Consider the following 11,792-nt stretch of genomic DNA (forward strand, 5'->3'; position numbering starts at 1 on the left):
AACCTAACCCTAACCCTCACACTAAGCCTAAACCTCAACCTAACCCTAACCCTAGCCCTCATCCTAACCCTTATCCTATTCCTAAACATAACCCTCAACCTAAACCTAACCCTAAACCTCACCTGCACCCTAACCCTCAACCTCACCCTCACCCTCAGCATAACCCTAAAAGCAACCCTAATCCTAACCCTCATCCTCACCACTCACCCTCAACCTAACCCTCACCCTCAACCTAACCCTAACCCTAACCCTTACCCTAAACCTCACCCTAACACTGACGGTAACCCTAACACTCACTCTCACCCTAACACTCACCCTAACCCTGACCCTGAACCTAACCCTAACCGTAAACCTAACCCTAACCCTCACACTAACTCTAACCATCATTCGAACCCTAAACCTCACCCTAACACTCACCCTCATCCTAAACATAACCCCAACACTAACCCGCACCCTTACCCTCACACTCACCCTAAGGCTAACCCTAATCCTCACTCTCACCCTAAACCGCACCCTAAGACTTAAACTCACCCTAACCCTCATCCTAACCCTAACCCTACCCCTCACCCTAACCCTAACCCTAACCCTACCCTAAACCTCACCCTAAACCTAAACCTAACCCTCATCCTCAACCTAGCCCTCACCCTCACCCTAACCCTTACCCTAAACCTAACCCTAATCCTCACCTTCACCCTAGCCCTCACTCTAACCCTAATCCTATCCCTAACCCTCACCCTAACCCTCACCCTAAACCTAACCCTAATCCTCACCTTCACCCTAGCCCTCACTCTAATCCTAATCGTAACCCTAACCCTCACAGTCACCCTCAACCTACCCCTACCCCTACCTCTAACCCTCATCCTAACCCTAACCTCCATCCTAACCCTCAGCCTTACCCTAACCCTTATCCTAAACATAACCCTCACCCTCACCCTGTCTCTAAACATAACCGTAACCCTAACTATCATTCTCACCATAACCCTAACCCTAAAACTATTCCTAAACCTCACCCTATCCCTAATCCTCACCCTAACCCTAAGCCAAACCCTCACCCTAACCCTAACCCTAACCATAACCCTAACCTGCACACTAAACCTAACCCTAATCCTAACCCTAACCCTCAACCTATCCAATTTCTAACCCTAAATCTAACACTCAGCCTAAATCTAACACTCACCCTAAACCTCACCCTCAGCCTAACCATAAGCCTAACCCTAACCCTAAGCCTCACACTCACCCTCACCCTCACCTTAAACCAAAGCCTAAACCTAACCCTAACCCTAACCCTCACACTCACCCTCATCCTCATCCTCACCCTCACCCTCACTCTAACCCTAACCCTAATCCTAATGCTAACCTTCACCCTCACCCTCAACCTAAGCCTATGCCTTACCCTAACTCTCACCCTAGCCCTAACCTCCAAAGTAACCCTAACCCTCATCCTAACCCTAACCCTAAACCTAACCCTAACACTCACAATAACCGTAACACTCACCCTACCCCTACATCTACCCCTCACTCTACCCCTCATTCTAACCCTAACCCTCACCCTCACCCTAACCCTAACCATAACTCTAACTCTAAACCTCACCCTAACCCTAGCCCTCACCTCACCTTCACTGTAACCCTAAACCTAACCCTAAACCTCACCATCACCCTCACCCTAACCCTGACCCGAACCCTCAACCGAACCTGAACCCTCACCTTCATCCTCACCATCACCCTCAACCTCAACCTAACCCTAATTTAACCCTAACCCTCACCCTCAACCTAAACCTGACCCTAACCCTTACTCTCACTCCAACCCTAAACCTAACCCTCATCCTAACCCTAACCCTAACCCTCACCCTAACCCTCACACTAAACCTAACCCTCACCCTAACCCTAACCCTACCCCTCACCTTAACCTAGGCCTTACACTAACTCTCTAAGCCTTAGCCTTGACCTAACACAAAACCTAACCCTAACCCTATCACTAACCCTCACGCTAACCATCACCCTAACCATAAACCTAACCCTAACCCTCACACTAAGCCTAACCCTCACCCTAACCCTAACCCTAGACCTCATCCTAACCCTCATGCTATCCTGAAACATAACCCTCACCCCAACCCTAACCCTAAACCTCACCCGCACCCTAACCCTCACCCTAAACCTCAACCTCACTCTAAACATCACCCTCAACTTAACCGACACCCTAACCTTTAGCCTAATCCTCACCCTAACCCTAGCCCTCACCCTCACCCTAACCCTAACCCTAACCCTCACTGACACTGTAACCCTAAGCCCAAACCTCACCCTCACCCTAACTTTAAATCTCACTTTCAACATCAACCGCAGCCTAGCACTAAGCCTAACCCTAACCCTAACCCTAACTCTCAAGCTCACCCTCACACTAGCCCTAATCCTAACACTAACCCTAATCCTAACCCTAAACTTCACCCTAACCCTCACCCTAACCTAACCCTAACACTAGCCTTAACCGTAACCCTCACCTTAACCCTCACCCTAAACCTATCTCTAACCCTAAACCTCACACTCACCCTAAACCTAACACTAACCCTAAACCTCTCCCTAACCCTTAGCCTAACAATCAACCTAACTCTCACCCTCACTGTAACCCTAACCCTAATCCTAACAATAACCCTAATTCTAACCCTAACCCTAACCCTAAAACTCTCCCTCACTGAAACCCTACCCCTGACCCAAACCCTCAACCTAACCCTAACCCTAACCCTCACCCTCACCCTAGCCTTCACCCTAACCCTAATCCTAACCCTAATCCTCACCTTAACCTCACCTTAACCCTAAACCTAACACTAACCCTAAATCTAATCCTCACCCTCACCCTCACCCTCACCCTCCGCCTAATCCTAAGCCTAACCCTAACCCTAAACCTCACACTCACCCTCAAGCTCACCCTCACCCTCAGCCTAACCCTAACCCTAAACCTAACCCTAACGCTAACGCCCACCATAATCCTCACACTAAGACTAAGGCTAAACCTAACCCTCACTATCACCCTAACCCTCACTCTTACTCTTACCCTCACCCTAACCCTTACCCTAATCTTCACACTACATCTAACCTTCACCCTGACCCTAACACTTCCCCTCACCCAAATCCTCCCCCTAACCCTTATCCTCACCCTAACCCTCACCCTAAGCCTTAGCTTTGCCCTCACCCTCACCCTAACTCTAACACTATCACTAACCCTCACCCTAACCCTCACCCTCACCCTCACCCTAAGATCATCCTAACCCTAAACCTAACCCTAACCCTCACACTAAGCCTAACCCTCACCCTAACCCTAACCCTAGCCCTCATCCTAACCTTCATCCTAAGCCTAAACTTAACCCTCAACCTAAACCTAACCTTAAACCACATCCGCACCCTAACCCTCACCCTAACCCTCACCCTCACCCTAAACATCACCCTAACACTAACCCTCAACCTAACCTTAAGCCTAACCCTCACCCTAACCTTAGCCCTCATCCTCACCCTCACCCTCAGCTTAACACTAAACGTAACCTTAATCCTAACCGTAATCCTTGCCCTCACCCTCACCCTAACCCTAACTCTAACCCTTACCCTAACCCTAACCCTCACACTCACCCTCAGCCTAACAGTATCCCTAAACCTAATCCTAACCCTCACACTCACCCTCACTCTAACCCTAACCCTAACCCTCACCCTAAGCCTAATGATAACCCTCACCCTCACCCTAACCCTAACCCTCACCCTATCCCTAAACCGAAACCTAAACCTTTCCCTCACCCTCAGCCTCAGCATAACGCTAAACCTAACCCTAACCCTTACTCTCACCATAAACCTCACACTAAAATTAAGGCTAAACCTAACCTTCACTATCACCCTAACCCTCACTCTTACTCTTACCCTCACCCTAACCCTAACCCTAACTCTCACACTAAACTTAACCCTCACCCTAACCCTAACCCTCAACCTCACCCTCAGCTTAACAGTATCCCTAAACCTAATCCTAACCCTCACCCTCACCCTCACCCTCACCCCTCACCCTCAGCCTAACCGTCACCCTCACACTAACCCTCACCCTAACCCTCACCCTCATCCTCAGTGTAACCCTAACCCTAATCCTAATCCTAACCCTCAACCTCAATCTCACCCTAAACCTAACCCTAACCCTAAGCCTCACACTCACACTCAACCTCACCCTAACCCTCACCCTAACCCTCACCCTAACCCTCACCCTAACACTCACAATCACCCTAACCCAAAACCTAATCCTCACCCTTAAACTCAACCTAACGCTCATGATAACCCTAACCCTCACTCTCACCCTAAACCTCACCCTAATGCTTATCCTCACCCTACCCGTAATCCTAATCCTCATCCTAACCTTAACCTTAACCCTCACCCTAACCCTCACCCTCAGTGTAACCCGAACACTAATCCTAACCTAACCCTCAACCTCAACCTCACCCTAAACCTAACCTTAACCCTAAGCCTCACCCTCACTCTGACCCTAACCCTCACCCTAACCCTTACCCTCAACCTAACCCTAACACTAACCCTCACACTAAAACTTACCCTCACCCTAACCCTAACCCTACCCCTCACCCTACCCCTCAACCTAACCCTAATCCTAACCCTAACCCTAAACCTCATCCTAAACCTAAACCTAACCCTCACCCTCAACCTCACTGTAACCCTAACTCTAACCTTAACCTTAACAATAACCCTAACCCTAACCCTAACTCTCACCCTCACCCTCACCCTACCCCTCACCCTACCCCTCACCCTATCACTAATCCTAACACTCACCCTCACACTAACCTTAACCCTAACCCTTGCACTAACCCTAACCCTAAACCTAACCCTAACCTTCCACTAATCCTCAACCTAACCCTACCCCTCATGCTACCCCTCAACCTAACCCTAATCCTAAAGATAACCCTAAACCTCACCCTAACCCTAACCCTAACCCTCACCCTCAACCTCACTGTAACCCTAACTCTAACCCTAACCTTAACAATAACCCTAACCCTAACCCTAACTCTCACCCTCACCCTCACCCTACCCCTCACCCTAACCCTAATCCAAACACTCAACCTCACACTAACCTTAACCCTAAACCTAGACCTAACCCTAACCCTAAACCTAACCCTAACCTTCCCCCTAACCCTCAACCTAACCCTAAACCTAACCCTCACCCTAACACTAACCCTAAACTTAAACCTCTCCCTTACCCTAACCCTCACCCTAACACTTAACCTCACCCTAACGTTAATTCTAACCCTAAACTTCAACCTCAACCTAAACCTTACCCTAACCCTAACCCGCACCCTAACTCTTACCTCACCCTCAACCTCACCCTAACCCTAACCCTAACCCTAACCCTCACCCTCACCCTCACCATTACCATAAATCTAACCCTAACCCTAACAATAACCATAACCCTAACCCTAACCCAAACCCTAAACCTCATGAAAACCCTAACCCTAACCTTCACCCTCACACTCACCCTCATCCTCACGCTCACCCTCAGCTAACCCTAACCCTAACCTAAGGCTCACCATAAACCTCACACTAAGACTAAGGCTAAACCTAACCCTCACTATTACCCTAACCCTCATTCTTACTCTTACCCTCACCCTAACCCTAACGCTTACACTAACCCTCAACCTAACCCTCACCCTAAACATCACCCTAACTCTAACCCACACCCTAATTCTTATCCTCCCACTAACCCTCACCCTAACCCTAACCCTAACACTCACCCTAACCCTCACCCTAACACTCACGATAACCCTAAACCTCATTCTCACTCTAACCTTCACCCTAAACCTTACCCTCACCCTAACCCTAACACTAACCCTAACACTCACACTAACCCTAACCCTCACCCTAACCCTGAACCTAATTCTCACTCTCATCCTAAACCTAACCCTAACCCTAACCCTCACCATAACCCTCACACTAAGACTAAGGCTAACCCTAAACATCACTATCACCCTACCCCTCACGCTAACTCTTATCCTCACCCTAAACCTACCTCTAACCCTAACCCTCACACTAAACCTAACCCTCACCCTAATCCTAACCCTACCCCTCACCCTAACCCTTAGTCTTACCCTAACCCTCACCCTAAGCCTTAGCCTTTCCCTCACCCTCACCTTAACCCTAACCCTAACCCTAAACCTAACACTAACCCTCACCCTAACCCTAACCTGAAATCTCACCCTAACCCTAACCCGAACCCTCACCCTCAACCTAGCCCTCACCTAACACTAATTCTAACCCTAACCCTCACTCTGACCCTAACCCTAACCCTCACCCTTACTCTCCCAATAACCCTAATCCTATCCCTTACCCTCACCCTAAACCTCACCCTAAACCTAACCCTAATTCTCACCTTCACCCTAGTCCTCACCCTAATCCTAATCGTAACCCTAACCCTCACAGTCACCCTCAACCTACCCCTACCCCTAACCCTAACCCTCACCTAACCCTAACCTCCATCCTAACACTGACCCTTACCTTAACCCTAATCCTAAAACTAACCCTCACCCTCACCCTGTCTCTAAACATTACCATAACCCTAACTCTCAATCTCACCATAACCCTAACCCTAAAACTATCCATAAACTTCACCCTATCCCTAATCCTCACCCTAACCCTAACCCTAACCCTAAACCTAACACTAAGCCTAAATCTAAACCTCACCCTCACCCTCACCCTCAGCCTAACCATAAGCCTACCCCTAACCCTAACCCTCACACTCACCCTCACCCTCACCCTAAACCAAAGCCTAAACCTAACCCTAACCCTCACACTCACCCTCATCCTCACCCTCACCCTCACTCTAACCCTAACCCTTATCCTAATGCTAACCCTCACCCTCACCCTCAACCTAAGCCTATGCCTTACCCTAACCCTCACGCTAGCCCTAACCTCCAAAGTAACCCAAACCCTCACCCTCACCCTCACCCTAACCCTAACCCTAACCCTCACAATAACCGTAACCCTCACCCTACCCCTACACCTCCCCCACCCTACCCCCATTCTAATACTAACCCTCACCCTCACCCTAACCCTAACCATAACTCTAACCCTAAACCTCACCCTAACCCTAACCCTCACCCTCACCTGACCTTCACCGTAACACTAACCCTAACCCTAAACTTCACCATCACCCTCACCTTAACCCTGACCCGAACCCTCAACCAAACCTGAACCCTCACCTTCATCCTCACCATCACCCTCAACCTCAACCTAACCCTAATTTAACCCTAACCCTCACCCTCAACCTAAACCTGACCCTAAACCTTACTCTCACTCCAACCCTAAACCTAACCCTCATCCTAACCCTAACCCTAACCCTCACCCTAACCCTCACACTAAACCTAACCCTCACCCTCACCCTAACCCTATCCCTCACCTTAAACCTCAGCCTTACCCTAACCTTCACCCTAAGCCTTAGCCTTGCCCTAACCCTAACCCTATCACTAACCCTCACGCTAAACATCACCCTAACCCTAAACCTAACCCTAACCCTCACACTAAACCTAACCCTCACCTTAACCCTAAGCCTAGCCCTCATCCTAACCCTCATCCTATCCCTAAACATGACCCTCAACCTAACCCTAACCCTAACCCTCAAACTCACCCTCACGCTAGCCCTAATCCTAACACTAACCCTAACCCTACCCCTAAACTTCACCCTAACCCTCACCCTAACCCTAACCCTAACACTGGCCTTAACAGTAACCCTCATCTTAACCCTCACCCTAAACCTATCTCCAAACCTAAACCTCACCCTCACCCTAAACCTAAACCTAATTCTAAACCTCTCCCTAAGCCTTAGCCTAACAATCAACCTCACTCTCACCCTCACTGTAACCCTAAACCTAACCCTAACAATAACCCTAATTATAACCCTAACCCTAACCCTAAACCTCTCCCTCACTGAAACCCTACCCCTGACCCAAACCCTCAACCTAACCCTAACCCTAACCCTCACCCTCACCCTAGTCTTCACCCTAACACTAATCCTAACCCTAATCCTCACTCTAACCCTCACCCTAACCCTAAACCTAACACTAACCCTAAATCTAATCCTCACACTCACCCTCAACCTCTGCCTAATCCTAAGCCTAACCCTAACCCTAAACCTCACACTCACCGTCATCCTCACCCTCACCCTCAGCCTAACCCTAACCCTAAACCTAACTCTAACCCTAACGCTCACCATAAACCTCACACTAAGACTAATGCTAAACCTAACCCTCACTATCACCCTAACCCTCACTCTTACACTTACCCTCACCCTAACCCTTACCCTAACCCTCACACTAAACCTAACCCTCACCCTGACCCTAACACTTCCCCTCACCCAAACCCTCCCCCTAACCCTTAGCCTCACCCTAACCTTCACCCTAAGCCTTAGCCTTGCCCTCACCCTCATCCTAACTCTAACACTATCACTAACCCTCACCCTAAAAATCATCCTAACCCTAAACCTAACCCTAACACTCACACTAAGCCTAACCCTCACCCTAACCCTAACCCTAGCCCTCATCCTAACCCTAACCGTACGCCTCATCCTAACCCTCATCCTAAGCCTAAACCTAACCCTCAACCTAACCCTAACCCTCAACCAACCCGCACCCTAACCCTCACCCTAACCCTCACCCTCACCCTAAACATCACCCTAACACTAACCCTCAACCTAACCTTAAGCCTTACCCTCACCCTAACCTTAGTCCTCATCCTCACCCTCACTCCCAGCTTAACACTAAACCTAACCTTAATCCTAACCTTAATCCTCGTCCTCACCCTCACCCTAACCCTAATGCTAACCCTCAACCTAAGCCTAACCCTCACCCTCACCCTCAGCCTAACAGTATCCCTAAACCTAATCCTAACCCTCACACTCACCCTCACCCTAACCCTAACCCTAACCCTCACCCTAAGCCTAATGCTAACCCTCACCCTCACCCTCACCCTAACCCTCATCCTCACACTATCCCTAAACCTAACCCTAAACCACAAGCTCACCCTCAGCCTCAGCCTCAGCCTAACCCTAACCCTAAATCTCTCCGTAAACCTAACACTAAGATTAAGGCTATACCTATCCCTCACTATCACCCTAACCCTCACTCTTACTCTTACACTCACCCTAACCTTAACTCTAACCCTAACCCTCACCCTCAGCATAACAGTATCCCTAAATATAATCCTAACCCTCACACTCACCCTCACCCTCACCCCTCACCCTCAGCCTAACCCTCACCCTCACACTAACCCTCACCCTAACCCTTACCCTCACCCTCACCCTCAGAGTAACCCTAACCCTAATCCTAACCCTAACACTCAACCTCAACCTCACCCTAAACCTAACCCTAACCCTAAGCCTCACCCTCACCCTCACCCTCACCCTAACCCTAACCCTCACCCTAACCCTAACACTCACAATCACCCTAACCCAAAACCTAACCCTCACCCTAAAACTCACCCTAACACTCATGATAACCCTAACCCTCACTCTCACCCTAAACCTCACCCTAAGACTTAAAGTCACCCCAACACTCACCCTAAACCTAACCCTACCCGTAATCCTAATCCTCATCCTAACCTTAACCTTAACCCTCACCCTAACCCTAACGCTAACCCTAAACCTCACCCAGACCCTCAACTTCACCCTCAGCATAACCCTAACCCTAACCCTAATCCTAACCCTCACCCTCAGCCCTCATCCTCACACTAACCCTCACCCTAACCCTTACCCTCACCCTAACCCTCTCCCTCACCCTCAGTGTAACACTAACCCTAATCCTAACCTAACCCTCAACCTCAACCAAACCCTAAACCTAACCTTAACCCTAAGCCTCACCCTCACTCTGACCCTAACCCTCACCCTAACCCTTACCCTCAACCTAACCCTAACACTAATCCTCACACTAAAACTTATCCTCACCCTAACCCTAACCCTACCCCTCACCCTACCCCTCAATCTAACCCTAATCCTAACCCTAACCCTAAACCTCACCCTAACTCTAACCCTAAACCTCACCCTCAACCTCTCTGTAAACCTAACTCTAACCCTAACCTTAACAACAACCCTAACGCTAACCCTAAACCTAATTCTCACACTCACCCTCACCCTACCCCTCACTCTAACCCTAACCCTAACACTCACACTCACACTAACCTTAACCCTAACCCTAGCCCTAACCCTAACCCTAAACCTAACCCTAACCTTCCCCATAACCTTCAACCTAACCCTAAACCTAACCCTCACCCTAACACTAACCCTAAACTTAAACCTCTCCCTTACCCTAACCCACACCCTAACACTAAACCTCACCCTTACTTTAACTCTAACCCTAATCCTCAACCTCACCCTAAACCTCACCCTAACCCTAACCCTCACCCTAACTCTTACCTCACCCTCAACCTCACCCTAACCCTAAACCTAACCCTCACCCTCACCCTCACCATTACTGTAAATCTAACCCTAACCCTAACAATAACCATAACACAACCCTAACCCAAACCCTCACCGAACCCTACCCCTAACCCTAACCCTAAACCTCACTAAAACCCTAACCCTAACCCTCACCCTCACCCTCCACCTAATCCTAAGTCTAACAATAACCCTAACCCTCACACTCTCCCTCATCCTCACCCTCACCCTCAGCCTAACCCTAACACTAAGGCTCATCATAAGCCTCACACTAAGACTAAGGCTAAACCTAACCCTCACTATCACCCTAACCCTCACTCTTACTCTTACCCTCACCCTAACCCTAACGCTTACACTAACACTCAACCTAACCCTCACCCTAAACATCACCATAACCCTAACCCACATCCTAATCCTTACCCTCCTGCTAACCCTTACCCTAACCCTAACCCTAACACTCACCCTAACCCTCACCCTAACACTCACGATAACCCCAAACCTCATTCTCACTCTAACCTTCACCCTAAACCTTACCCTCACCCTAACCCTAACCCTAACCCTCAGACTAACCCTAACCCTCGCACTAACCCTGAACCTAATCCTCACCCTCATCCTAAACCCAACCCTATCCCTAACCCTAACCCTCACCATAAACCTCACACTAAGACTAAGGCTAACCCTAAACTTCACTATCACCCTAAACCTCACCATAACTCTTAACCTCATGCTAAACCTAACCCTAACCCTAACCCTCACACAAAACCTAACCCTCACCCTAATCTTAACCCTACCCCTCACCCTAACCCTTAGCCTTACCCTAACTCTCACCCTAAGCCTTAGCCTTGCCCTTACCCTCACCTTAACCCTAACCCTATCACTAACCCTCACCATAACCCTCATCCTAACCATCACCCTAACCCTAAACCTAACCTTAACCCTCAAACTAAGCCTAACCCTCACCCTAACCCTAAACCTAGCCCTCATCCTAACCCTCATCCTAACCCTAAACCTAACCCTCAGCCTAACACTAACCCTAAACCTCACCCGCACCCTAACCCTCACCCTAACCCTCACCTTCACCCTAAACATCACCCTAACCCTAACCCTCACCCTAACCTTAAGCCTAACCCTTACACTAACCCTAGCCCTCACCCTCACCCTCACCCTCTGCTTAAAACTAAACCTAACTCTAATCCTAACCCTCACCCTCACCCAAACCCTAACACAAACCCTCACCCTAACCCTAACCCTCAACCTAACCGTAACCCTAAAGCTAACACTAACCCTCACCCTAACCCTAACCCGAAATCTCAACCTAACCCTAAGCCTAACCCTCACCCTAATC

This window comes from Dipodomys merriami, unplaced genomic scaffold, assembly GCF_024711535.1.
Source record: "Dipodomys merriami isolate MVZ:Mamm:240054 unplaced genomic scaffold, mDipMer1.0.p SCAF_98, whole genome shotgun sequence".
Lineage (NCBI taxonomy): Eukaryota > Metazoa > Chordata > Mammalia > Rodentia > Heteromyidae > Dipodomys > Dipodomys merriami.